This window comes from Palaemon carinicauda, chromosome 20 (genome assembly GCF_036898095.1).
Source record: "Palaemon carinicauda isolate YSFRI2023 chromosome 20, ASM3689809v2, whole genome shotgun sequence".
Classification (NCBI taxonomy): domain Eukaryota; kingdom Metazoa; phylum Arthropoda; class Malacostraca; order Decapoda; family Palaemonidae; genus Palaemon; species Palaemon carinicauda.
The window spans coordinates 51,503,202-51,518,201 of record NC_090744.1 but is presented as its reverse complement, the minus strand read 5'-3'; positions in this window follow the sequence as shown (position 1 = coordinate 51,518,201).

The following is a 15,000-nucleotide window of genomic DNA, read 5'->3' as shown; positions in this document are numbered from 1 at the left end:
AGCAAAGTTTGATTTAGCAAGATTTATTGTTAAACTCAACCTTCTAAGTTCTTTAAGCTTACCAAGATGTTCCTCCCATGTGTCAGATACTACAAGAATGTCTTCCAGGTAACCATAAACCCCATCCAGATCTCTTATGACATCATTTACCATTCTCTGAAATGTGGCAGGTGCGTTGCACAAACCAAAAGGAAGTCTTTCATATGGAAACAACCCAAAGGGAGTAATAAAAGCGGACATCTCCTTCGCTCTCCCTGACAAGGGGACTTGATAATATCCCTTCAGCATATCGACTTGGGTTAAATATTTCGCCTTACCAATGGAGTCCAGTATATCATCAATACGTGGTAGGTGATAACTGTCTTTTATGGTTACCGAATTTAATTTTCTAAAGTCTGTACATAACCTGACCTTACCATTAGACTTGGGCACTAGTAAGCAAGGAGAAGCCCAAGGAGACTTGCTAGGCACAGCAAGTTTATGCTTCAGTATATACTCGACCACTTCTTACATTTCCTTCCGGTTTTCAAAATTGATTCGATAGTAGTTTTGTCGTATAGGACGATGTCGTGAGAAATAACACTGCATTCTCGGGGATTATCACTGCATACAGCTTCATACTGTCGTAGCAGATTCTCAATATCACACCGTTGCTCCTCATTTAGGTGCTGTAGATACTGCGGAAGAGATTCTAAGATTTCTTTATAAGAAAAGTCAGCCCAAGATGGGATTTCATCTAGGCCTAAAGAATTTACATCCTTTAAGGTGGTGGACTTTTGTTTTACAATATCAGTGTCTCCTGGAACAAAATAGAGCAGCAAAGGAATCGGCATGATATTCTTTAAGCATATTGACATGGACTAACTGAGTGCTCTTACGTCTATCTGGAGTTTTTATGCTATAATTCTGATTATTTAAATGTTTCTGTATAACATCAGGGCCAGAAAACTTACTTTTAAAAGGAGAAACCAGTAATGGGATAGAAGGCCAAGACTAAATCTCCCACATTAAACTTCCTATCTTTACTGATTTTATCATACCTAATTTTCATCTCTTCTTGATTTTTACACAAGTTGTTTAGAGCAAATTTATGAATCTTATTAATATTTCCCTTTAATTTCTGTAGGTACTGACTTACTGTTACAGCCTCTACGTTATACTTGTCAAGTAACTTATCTTTAACTACTTGTAAAGGACCACGTACTTTACGACCATATAGCATTTCAAATGGTGATACACCTAGAGACTCAGAAGGTACTTCCCTAATTACAAATAGTAAATAGTCTATGCCTTCATCCCAATCAGATTCAGATTCAATACAAAACTTCCTAAGCAACGACTTTAAAGTCTGATGATGCCGTTCTAATGCTCCCCGAGATTCTGGGTGATAAGGAGGTGAGAGACACTGTTTTATACACAACTCATTCATAGTTTTCTGAGAAAAACATCACTAGTAAAATTAGTGCTCCTATCTCACTGGATTTCCTTAGGAAACCCGTAAGTTGTAAATACTTTGAGTAAGTGGTTAAGAACATTTTTAGAGGAAATACTCCTGACTGGAAGTGCAATAGCAAATCATGAGGTAGGGCACATTATAGTCACATGATATTGATTGCCTTTCTTTGTCTTTGGCAGTGGACCTACACAATCTATGATAATTCGATGGAATGGCTCATGAGGTACAATAATAGGATTCAAAGGTGCCTTTGGTATAACCTCATTAGGCTTACCGGCAATTTGACAAATATGACAATGTTTAACGAAATTTACAACATCAGCCTTCATTTTAGGCCAGAAAAAATCTTAAGCTTAACGGTTGTAAGTTTTAGTAATTCCAAAATGTGAATAAACATTATGAGCGAGCTCCAATAAATCTTTACGTAAATTGAGGGACTACTAACTGTTCTCTGTCACTCCATGTTTCATCATTACCCAGCCTCAGAGGTCTATATAACCTGAAAAGTAAGTCATCCTTAAAGTAATACCCAGGTACCTTTTCCATTCCTTTCTCCAATGCTTGCTTATAAACACCCTTTAAAGTTGGATCTTCTCTCTGTAACTTAACAAGGCTTTTCTTGTTCATTTTTACTTTATCTGCAAGGTTAGGTACACTTACTGTCACTCGATCATTGTTAACCATACTGCGGGTCGTCACATCAACACAACCCTCCACTTTTGACTCCTTTTCATTTTCACTTTCCTCTATTATTCCAGGAGTTTCATACATTATCAGATTGGGTAACAACAGTTCTTCAGCAAGATCGTTACCAAATAATATCTGTACATTTGGCAAGGGGAAATTCCCTTCTCTAACAGCCATTTTTACTTTACTAGTTACATACGGACAATCCATGAACACTTCTGTAAGTGGCAATAGTTTAGCGTCTGATAAATCCCTGACTATGACATTTTCATCAAGCAATGTGAGATTTGGAACAACACTTTTAATTAAAATGCTTTGGTTTGAACCTGTATCCCTTAACATTCTTACTTTAATGGGTTTATCACTACTGTGCAATGATATTGTACCGTTACAAATGAATTTTTCAAACAAATTCTTATCCTGTGATACACAATACATTGCAGACTCTTTACCAATGTCTGATTTGTGTCCTGGGAACATCTTAACTGGAGCTCTGTTTTCAGTTACTTTTCCCTTCTTACATGCAGGATTTTTACAATTGCTAATCATGTGGCCTTCCTTCTTACAATAATTGCAAAACAAACCCCTATCAGTCCTCCCATCTTTATCACCCAGCGGTTCTGCTCTATGTTGTTTTACATTACCCAGACTGCCTTTATGTATTAATGAATAATTATCAGCCCAAACAGCTGCCTTTTTTAGATCCTTCTCTTCCTTATCAGCTATATACAACATGATATTTTGAGGGAGACGTCTCTTAAATTCCTCAGTTACAATGAGATTAATTAATTCCTCATAAGTATCTACATCTTCTGAGTCAAGCCACTTCTTAAACAACCTTAATTTTTCTGCAGCAAATTCAGTCCAAGTCTTAATATGGGGCTTAACATAATTACGAAACTTTTGAAGATAACCTTCACTAGTTACAGCATATGCATCTAAAACAGCTTTTTTGATTACCACATAGCTTGATTCGCCTACCAGACTACCAACAACAGTGGCAGCCTTCCCGACCAACTTAGGCTTAATAAGCCACACCCATTGTTCAAGAGGCCATTTCATGTAAGAAGCCAAGTCTTCGAAATTCTTAAAAAACACGTCAACTTCAGTTTCATCGAACTTAGGAACTAACTTGATGCATCTAGTCATATCAAATTTCATTGGTTGTCTAGCTTTTAGTTCTAATTCTCGTTCTTTATTTTCCATAGCTAACCTAATTTTACTCTCTTCCACTTGCTGAGCTACACGAGCTTCATAGACTAATTTAGCTTGAACAAACTCCAATTCCTTTTGCTGTCTTTCTAATAAAGCCTGATTTTCTATTTCCAACTCTCTTTTTTGTCTCTAGTTCAGCATTTATGGTTTCCTTTTTCTTCTCTAGTTCAGCATTTATGGTTTCCCTTTTCGTTTGCTCTAACTGAATAGCCAGCTTCATATACTCTACATCCGACGATTTATCACCCACGTCTATGATATATTTGCTGCCCTCAGAACTTTCCACTAGGTCTTCACTTAAACAATGCTGTACTATGTAATTACGTACTACATCCTTCTTTGCATTAGGAGGAAGAGCTACCCCAAATTTAGCTGCTTACAACAAAAGTTCATTCTTATTAGCGACAACAATGGAAGTCAGGTGTGACGCTGGGTCACTATGAAAATCATCAACACTAAAGAGCGGCATTTTGAGTTAAGAGACGTCCTACCTGTTAGTAAACACCTTGTAAACAATTGTTACTTCTGAAAGTAGAATATATAGTCTACACCATATACTGTGTTTAAACACTTGAAATCATGATAAATGTGCACAATGGAAACTTGGAAGCGAATTCTGAAGTTAACACCTCGGAAAAGAATGCTAAGGATAATTAGTTATAACGAGCATTTACCGAACTACCCATGTCGACGGCACTAAGCGAATTATGTTACCTTAAGATTTCCGCTGAATGCTCCAAATACAACGAAAGTGGTTAATCAGTGTTCAAGACCCGATTATAAACTATACTGGCTCAGTTACAACCGTAATTAAAGTTTAAAAACACTTAAAGTCGATGGTGGCTCTCGGACAGAACAATAGAGATACCTCGTTAGCACTAAAAATAAATCTTACTCTAAAAGGATTACGGTATCACTGTTGAAACTTCACTGAATTCCTTGAGCACTGTAACAATAATACTCAACACATGATAATCATATCCCACGATCAGAATACAAAATGTTGGGGTTGAAATGGATTTGGGCAGAATTTAAAAAAGATCCCGGACAGGCCCCCCAATTGTCAAGGTTCAAGTTAAATCAACAAAATTAACAATAGGTTATATGGAAAAAACAATAAAACAATTACATTTAATTAACAAAACTTCACATATCAAAATATTACCAATTAATTAACATAACCAACATAACAAAAAAAACAAATATTCTGCCCAATACCAAATCCAAAATATCTATGGTATAATAACCGTACTCATAATATACAGAGAAGTTCTTTACAAGTGTTTACGAGGCAGAAGCCGGGGCAAGACACACAGGTGGCAAATAAGTCAGAGCAAAGGTAAACGTTAGGTGGGGATGGGGAGAGGAGGGGAGTAAAGAGAAAGAGACAGGAGGGGGGATCAGAAGGTAGGTTTCACAAGGATACTGGAGAGCTAAATTTTAACTTAATATCAAAATTTTGTAGTTTACGAAAGAAGGTTACCATTAGTTATTTATTTTAAGTATATACAATATGTACACGGATCCGATTAATTAATGAAGAAGGCCAGTACTTTACAATATATATATATATATATATATGCATATATATATATATATATATATGTATATATATATATATGTATGCATATATATATATATATATATATATGTATGCATATATATATATATATATATATGTATATATATATATATATATACATATCTCTCTCTCTCTCTCTCTCTCTCTCTCTCCTATATATATATATATATATATAATTATATATATATATATATCATATATATATATTTATATATATATATATGTATGTACATATATATAAATATATATATATATATATATATATATTTATGTATGTATATATAAATATATATATATATAATATATATGTATACATATACGTATGCTATATATATAATTAATATATATACATATATATATATATATATACATACATACATATAAATATATATTTATATACACACACACATATATATATATATATATATACAGTATATGTATATATACTACATATATATATATATATATGTGTGTGTGTGTGTATATATATATATATATATATACGTATATATATATATATATATACGTGTGTGTGTGTGTGTGTGTGTGTCTCTGTCTGTGTTTGTGTTTTTGTGTGCGTCTTAGACAGAAAAATTACAAATATAAATGCATTGGAAGACACCTAAAGCTGAAGAAGACTAATTTTAGATTAGGGAATCCTGAGAAATGATTTGATATATGTAGAATTCTCATAGAAGGTGTTCATCAATTTGGGTTTCATTATCTTACTTTGAGGTAACGTTTCAAGACTAGTAAATTGTTTTAATTATCAAACAGGAGGCACACTACTACAAGATGAGCACAAGTAACCCCAATGATATCAGAATCGAAAGTCTGATTTTGCTTACTGGCAATGTTAGATAGAGAGAGAAATCGAGAGATATAGAGATACTAGGATTAATGAGGAAATTAGAAAAATCTAAAGTCAACATGAAAACATTCTTTTCCTCTTTATAATCAATAAAATGTCATTGTTGCCTCATTTAAAAGGCAAATCTTGTCCGTTCTCTTAAAAATAATTACAAGTTCATCAACGTCAGTGATACATCATAATTTGGATTTCAAATTTCGTTTGCGAAATGTTGTTGCATATAACTCATGAAAATTTATATGAAATACTGTCTTGGTTTGTTATAGCAATGCTAAGTTAATTATCATGGATTAAGTTCATTTAAGAAGGCAGATTAACTTAGTGTTCCATCGCCAGTAAACTGGGAAACGAGCACCTTGAAAATACTGAGTGACGTTCATGAACAAAATTAAATTCAATAAAGTATTACATACGTGAATACACTGAGAGAGAGAGAGAGAGAGAGAGAGAGAGAGAGAGAGAGAGAGAGGTGTGGGTGTATGACATTTATATACCAAATTAGTTAACATTTAACATTTAAGATATGGTTATGTATTTTTAGAGGATAGTGAAAAGTAGAAAAGTAGCAACAACTTGGAAGTAAAGAGGATAGACCATATACTTGAAGGTGCCGTTTCAAATATCACTCAATGAAATATGGAGTCCCTATTAGGAGATCACCGACTTGAATATCAGTTGTTGCTCAGAGAAAGATGGAGTTAATATCAGGGGCTTTTTTTCTTTAGATGAAAAAGTTTCTTGCTGAGAAGATTATAAGGGCAATTAAAGGGAAAGAAAAAAAGTCATAAGAAACTCTAAACTTATACATAAGGTTTGAGTGAACAAAGAAAATTACACAAGGGAAAGGACCTCAACTCTCCTTCAGGGGGAAAATTGATAACGCGAAGTCTTCAATTATTTGCTCGTATCCAATCTCATTCAAGTTTCTTAATTTCGTGGAAGACGCTGACAGGAAAATAGATGACTGTAAATGTCCGTCATATTTTAGGGGATCCTTATTGAAGGAGCTATTAATTCTGTATAACCTTAGATAATAAACATCGCAAATTTTCGTCTACTCATCTAAGCTCAAATGTTCTTTTGAATTATTAATGATTTATATTTCTTTAGGTTTTTTTCTCTATTATAATGCTACATTCATAAAAGACATAGGATAATAGTCTTCATTTAATAAATATTAACGTATAGAAAGTAATATGTTAGTGTGAGGATAGCTAATAACGTATCAATAGAAAATTTTCTAGGGTCTTCGCCAATCCCCAATTCATTAATAGATATTCATATATGAATAGTTGCGTTGACAGCTCCTTTTTTCATGTCAGAGGGAATAATATACTGCTTAAGCCTTTTATTCGATCCAACATATCAAGACAAAACGACGAGAAAAGTAGTTATAGAAATATCACAATTAAAAAAAAATCACCGTTTATGCAAGCAGAGGATATTAAGGAATTACAATCTGTTGCACAGAGGTTATAGAGCCACCAACCTCGGATTTCTTCTATTAGTATTAGCAACCTCACCATCCTAAAAGGTCTTCTTGCTGAACCATCATCAGCCATTGTTTGGCCCTCCCTTGTCGTAGTTTGATGGAAAGGGAGTTTGGATGTTGATTGCATGTATCTATATTCTATATCTATAGTAGTCTTGTCCCTTACCTTTGCCACTCGTGAAGGACCTTTAAACATTTAAATGCTCCATATATTTCCATAATGTTATCTTTATTCAAAACTGCATAGAGTAATTTGGTATGCTACGTCTCGCTAGTCGGTTAGCTCTCTTTCTAAAAGTATTTTTTACGCTTTTATCAGTCAGATAACTTCAAAAACAACTTCAAAAGAAATTGGATATACATAACGTAAAATTCTGGCCCAAATACTTTTCTCTTCAAAGCGCTTCATATGAATCTATATAAATGTGTTATACTGACCCAATTCGATTAGTGAATCCTTATCCATGGAATTCCTTTTTAATATAATTGTAATATCCAGTAAAATGGGATATTGTAGAGAAATAGATCAAATATCAGGTATCTCTCTCTCTCTCTCTCTCTCTCTCTCTCTCTCTCTCTCTCTCACTCTCTCTCTCTCTCTGGTCATAAGATCTCAGGATGCCAGATAACTCATAATAACAATCAATCAATCTCTGGTCGTGATATTTTTAACGAATCATAAGACCTAACGATCACCAGAATAAGACGCGTATAACTGGGTTAATATTTAAAAAAAAAAAAAAAAAAAAACTATTATGTATATTCGTAAGAAGACTTGGCTCATTTTGCAGTTTCTTACAGTCTTACTAAAACTTGTTTATTAATAGAAATATTGGAATTTTCTGTTATATTTTTCAGTTCTATAAATATGCTTTTGTCAGATCATTCACAAAGAAAGAAAACAGTAAAATTCACCCATATGAAATAAAGAATGAATTCCTTATATAGTCATTTTTTTTCAAGGTTTATATCCTTGATTGTTAATTTGATTATATATCTCAAATTGACCTAAAAATAAGAAACCGGAAAAGCTCAGCCATGTTTAGTTACTATAGTTATTTTTGGATAGTTTTTCTAAAGCTAAGATCAATTTTGTGGAGAGTCCTGCGTTATTATGGAATTTCTCCTAAGTATAGAAATTTAAATAAGTCTGTTCATTAGCCTAGAGAGTGCAAAGTTAATGTAATTTAGTCTTATAAAATGAATTTCCAGTGAACAGAGGAGTACTCCAAGGGAAAGTGTTGTCACTTATGTTGTTTATCCTCCCTCTGGATTTTGTAATGCGTAAAACCGTCTTGAGATGTTAGAGATCGATTGCACTGGTTTGGTGATAGAGTAGGCTGATGATGCTCTTCTTGTTAGCAAAACACCACAGGATTTCCAATGCTTGCTCACCAGAATGCATGAAATATCACATAATGTTGGGTTGAAGATAAATAGAAGAAAGACAGAGATGATGAAAACGGAGTATGCAATGGAAAATGAAATATCATTGGATGGGGGAATGGTTAATAAGGAAAGAATAATTCAAGTATTTAGGAACTATGATCTCCAATAGAGGGTCTTTAGAATTAAGGTTTAGTGAAAGATTGAAAAAGGCAAATTAGAAAATTCCTAGGTTAAGTCAAAATTTGGAAATCAAGTGGCCCGGAAATTACATAGAAAAATCAGACTAGATAGCAATTTAGTAAGATCTGTGTTAGTCTATTGATATGAGTCAGGGTATGACAATGGAACAATTTCTAATAGATTTAGTAGATTTGAAAAGAAAGCACTGAGAAGGATATTTGGAGGTAAATGGCAGGACAGGATTAGAAAAGAACTATAAGAGAGATACACAAGTGTCACATGTGGGTGAGATCATGAAGAGGGGTATGATGGATATGGTTTGGCCATGCTTTTCGTACTCCCCAAGGGAGATTAGTCACCAAATGTTCAGCTTGGCTCAACAAGTTACTAAAAGTGTTAGAAGACGCAGGCCTACATAGCTGATGACTATAAAGCACGAAATAAGAGATGATGAATCGTGAAGTATTGAATTAAAAGCTCAAGATAGAGACGATTGGCGAAATCTAACCGAGGCTCTTCGCATCAATAGACGTAGGAGGAGATACATGATTATGAAACCCATCTATTCTGAAGTAAATCCATTAACTATAAATATAAAACTTAGGAAGATAATTCTTTATCACGTCAAATATATTTTATTAGCTTTTACATGGGTTTACAATGTATTTCCTAATATTCATTGCGTAAGAGCATCAATTGTTATATTTTCTATATCATTTATAGATATTTCCTAGTTTCCTTTTGGTGGGATTAAAAAAAAAAATATATTGGCATTTGTTTTATGTTATAGTTATGTGTATTTATTCTAACACAAAGCAAATTAACAATTGCCTTTGGTTTCTACGAGACTCCTCCCTTCAACGGAATATGAATAACAGAAAAATCAAGAAAATGTAATCTTTCCCACCTAATTTGCAGTTGCGTGACATCATAGCATGAAGTATATAAACTTAGTTATTTCTGTGAATGTACTAGAAACAGATACTGCTTTTGCATGAAAGTTACTCATTCTAATCAGTTTCAGTTGAATATTAATAATATTTAAATATCAAATAAGTTTTAATATTTGCAACAACGAGAAACATTATTAATCACCTTAGTGGGAGGTAGAGAGTAAAAGTTAGTCAAAGAAAAACACGACTAGATTTTGGAGAATTCCCATCTCCTGAATCAGGGATAGAGGTTATCCTAAACCCTTATCCTTATATATAAAATATATATATATATATATATAATATGTGTGTGTGTGTGTGTGTGTGCGCGTGTGGTGTGTGTCTGTGTGTGTGTGTGTGTTTGTGTGTATGTGTTTATGTAGAAATAAAATAGTCAATGCTGCTATCATCATCTTTATTTGTTAGCTTTCGACATAACTTATGGCATCCTCAGCCTATCTGCAATTATCATTATATAAAATTAATAAAATCAATAAAAAATCATCATAAGTATATAGTTACGAAGTTATACTTCCAAGAACTGCCCAACTAGCTCAAAAATCAAACCAATCAAGGAGCATAAAACAATATAAAAGATTAATACACATAAAACTATATAACTATATAAAAGACTCAATAACTGATATACCTATTCACAAGTAGGAGACGATGACCACCCATCCAGAGCAGCAGCCCATAGACCAGACGGATCAATAGGTCACTGGCAACTGAACAGGTAAGCCCTCATTTAAGCTGGGGTTTTGTTTTAAAAATGTATAACCACTCAAAGATTCTCAGTTGTCTGACACTATTATGTCTGTGTGGAATTTTGAAATTTTCCTCGAAAATGGCATGACCAGATTTATATGCGCGGTCATAAATAGCTGAAATTGGTTTCTTATTTAAAGGTATATTGATCCGTACCGATCTCCCCATGTGGTCCGAAATCCTTCACTGAAGCTGTCTAGATGTGCTTCCAATGTAGCATTCACTACAAGAGTGCACATTGAAAAGTGTCTATGACACCGGAACACAAGGGAGTAGGTATACTCCCCTTATATCAAAAAGTGAGCCAACTGAGAGCTTGCTAGTAAAAATTAGTTTAAATCTATTCTTAGTCCTCTCCCGAAACATAACAATAGTACGGAAAGGAGACATAACTTTTTCTTACTGACCGTTTGAATTGCTAAATTTTGACTGTAAATTTTACCTAAGAACTTCTTAACTTGATTGTAATAGTGGTTCAAAGCGAACCCATTGTTAATATAAAAGGATTTTAGAAAATATTCTTCCTCATGAACATAAGTTGAACATACATGATAACATCTATATAACAGTGTTTTTAACGAATTACTTTCGTAGATTTTTGGTTCTGAAATTAAAAAATGAGTGTTATTCCTGTAAAAGGTTTTTTTTCCGAAATACTGAGGTTTCATAGGTATTATGTTTCCGAGAGACCAAGACATCAAGAAAGGGCAAAGTATCATCGAGTTAATTTTCTTTTGTAACTTTTATATCACGATGCTTTGTATTTAAATAATCTAAAAACTGGCTTATATGATCTAAATTTTAAGAAGTAAAAATGTATCGTCTACATATCGACGATACAAAAAAAAGGCTTAAATTCCACAGGAAAATCACTCAGCAATTTCCCTTCAAAATAACATAGAAATAAAATGGTCAAGGTTGGTCCACAAGGCGATCCCATTGCTACTCCATCTACCTGCTCATATAACTTGTGATTACACATGAATGTGGATGTAGTGGTAGCTAGTTCTAATAGTATTTTAAATTGTGTTCGTATTGAAGCCTTTGAAAATGTCCTCTGGGTTAGGGAAAAGTTGTTCAAGAATTATCTCCAATATTTCTCTTAAAGGAATGTTTGTGAACAAACTTTCTACGTCGAAGCTGCATATAACATAGTTATTTGCTTATGGGGAGATCGATACGCACCCAATATACCTTTAAATAAGAAACCAATTTCAGTTATTTGACCACGCATATAAATCTGGTCATGCCATTTTCTAAAAAAAAAAAAATCGAAATAACTGACAAAGTAGCGTCAGCCAACTGAGAATCTCGAAGTCTTTACATATGTTCAAGACAAAACCCAGCTTGAATGAGGGCTTACCTGTTCAGTTGCCGGTGACCCAATTGATCCATCTGATCTGTGGGCTGCGGCTCTGGATGGGTGGTTATCGTCTCCTACGGGTGACTAGGTATATTAGTTATTGAGTCTTTTATATAGTCATAAAGCTATATGTGTAATAAGTTATTTATATGGTTTTATGTTCCTTGATTGCTTTGATTTTAGAGCTAGTTGGGCAGTTCTTTGAAGTTATCTTCCTAACTATATATCTATGAGGATTTTTATTCATTTTATTAATTTTACATAATGATAATTGTACATAGGCTGAGGATGACATAACTTATGTCGAAAGCTACCAATAAAGAATATGACAGCATCATTCGCTACTTTATGTCTACTTAAATTGCAATTCCCAAGTGGAACCCAACTATCAACTATATCTGTATATATATTATATATATATATATATATATGTATATATATATATATATATATATATATGTATATATATATATATATATATATCGAGTTTAATTGCCGATAATACTAAGAATCACATGACAACTCAACTTCTAAAAAAAGAAAAAAATTATAATGCAATATCCAAATCACGACCCGTTAAAATTCTTAGAGTGTGATATAGAGAATGCGAACGTCTACAGGTGCTGTGTTAGATAGTGAGTGAGTGCGTGTATTTGTGTGTGTGTGTAAGTGTGAGTGTGTGTCTGTGGATGGGAGTTTGTAAGAGAGAGAGAGAGAGAGAGAGAGAGAGAGAGAGAGAGACTCGTGATAATGGCTGAATTTAGAACCGGATATAACAATTGTAATCATTCGAAAAAAAAATATTCTTTAGTAGGCCTAATTGAGGAACTTCTAAATACTGTATATTCCCTAGCGATACAAGTTATAAGGATTTTTTTTTCTTTTTTCAAGGTAATATCTTTTACACCTCGGTATAACAAATTCTTTTGGTTGTCATTCAGTTTACTTGTTCGCATAGTCTTCTGTTATGGTGGTGTCAATCAATCAAGTAGAAATCTTTGTCGTTAGCACAAAAGAATTATGACTTCGTATTTACAGGGATTATCCCCTCGCCTTCTATGAAGCTCTCCATGATACCTCGTCTAGCTTGTTCTCTTTTCCTTAAATTCGTTAGTACTTTTGACGCCACTACTTCAACGTGTGAAGGAGGAAATCTTTTGCTTTTCAACCACGAAACCAAAATGGAAGTTTTTCGGACTAGTCAAACAAAAAGTTTAAACGATAGTCTCTATTCGTGTATTCTGAAAGATTTCTATTTTCAGGAAGGTGAGCAAATGCAGAGTAACCTTAACATCAACAACGAACAAAGCTTTAATTCCGGAGCATACGAGCATAACGTAGACACCTACCGAAAGAACCTACTGAAAATTAACTTTGTTCTATTTAGTTTGTCTTAGTATTTTTATCATAAGAATTCTGACCGGGCATCTTTATTCTAGGGCAAACTATTGTTTTGAACGTTCCCTCTCTGATTATGAATAGACTTTTTTTTTCTCTTTATTTTTGCCTTAGTATTTGTATTTCATAGAGTTGAAATAGTATTTCCTAAAAGGATTGAAACAATATTAATTTTGTGTAACTAAATACAATATAATAAACTAAGTTTCATTATCTTTTTCCACAAAGGAAATGTGCGACCTATTCACCATAGTTATCCTCATTACATGTTCATTGGAGTGGAAGTCTTATTATTCAAACAAGAATTTTTTTTTGCAAAAATTTGGATTCAGTGATTAAGTTTTCCCTTGTCTACAAATAAAACTCTAGACACATTCCTAAAATTTAGAATCAATTTTCACTCTTCTATATTTTAGTCTGAATAAGTATTTTTTACCTAAAATTTACAAAGAGGGCTCACCATCCTTTATTTCATTCTAATAAGAACCTTTCTTTTATTTCAATCACAATCAATTGATTATATATGAATTGTAGTAGACGTCAGAACTAAATAGATTCCTGTTGTGACTCTGATCCACTTGTTTATGAAGATTCTTGTTTTTTAAAAAAGATTGATTGGTTCTTGTTTGATAAGAGGACAGGCATAGGGATTATTGCTATTGCATTCTTGAAAACCTCACAAAATATTTCATTTTGCATATCGCAATACGGAATTAACAGCTAACATTTTGTATGCTTTTCGATTATATAAGTCACTGCAAAAGCACCCCATATCACATTTCCCAGATTATTATCTCAGTTCAGAAGATATGTGTTTTTCAGACTTGAATCAGTTGCTCTCTCTCTCTCTCTCTCTCTCTCTCTCTCTCTCTCTCCTCTCTCATCACAATGTTTTTTCACATTGTTAGTGTCAGGTGTCGAATTAAAATCCGGCATTGTAAGAATAAAAAAAAAGCACACTCACCATCTTTACCATCTAATCTACTTTGAAATTTTTCCCCTAAAAAGTGATTGTTGCCTGTAAAGCAATACCTGGATAACAAAAAATTAAAAAAAAAAAAAAAAAAAATTAATAAAAAAAATTAATTTCTCTGCTGTTATAACTTTCATATTCTCTGCAAAATATCCATTATGTCATGACTTCCAAAGCATCACTATTCTATGATTTTTGCCTAAATTACATCTTGATCGCTGCTAGTGGACTGTCGACATGAAAATATACTCGTACTCAAAATGCATTAGATTAGGATGAAAAATGAATGTGATGTGTTTAAAACGATAACATATATCTTGAGGAAATTTGTATAGTTATATGTTCATGTAAGATAATCGTTCCCACTTATCTGGGTAGTAAATACATCTATAACGAATTTCTGAATTAAGTGATATGTTATCGTAATCTAATCCATCAATCTATATGTAATATTCTGTGAAATGGACCAAATCTTTATTGGTCAGCTCGTATCTTCATCCTATATATATATATATATATAGATATACAAATATATATATATATATATATATATACATATACATATATATAAATATATATATATATATATATGCCATAAGAAAATATTTCCACAGAATGGCCAGCGTTGGCGTTTCCTCTCTTTCTTCTCTCTGAGAGAGAATATATTTCCTGAGTTATTTCCTTTTTATTCACT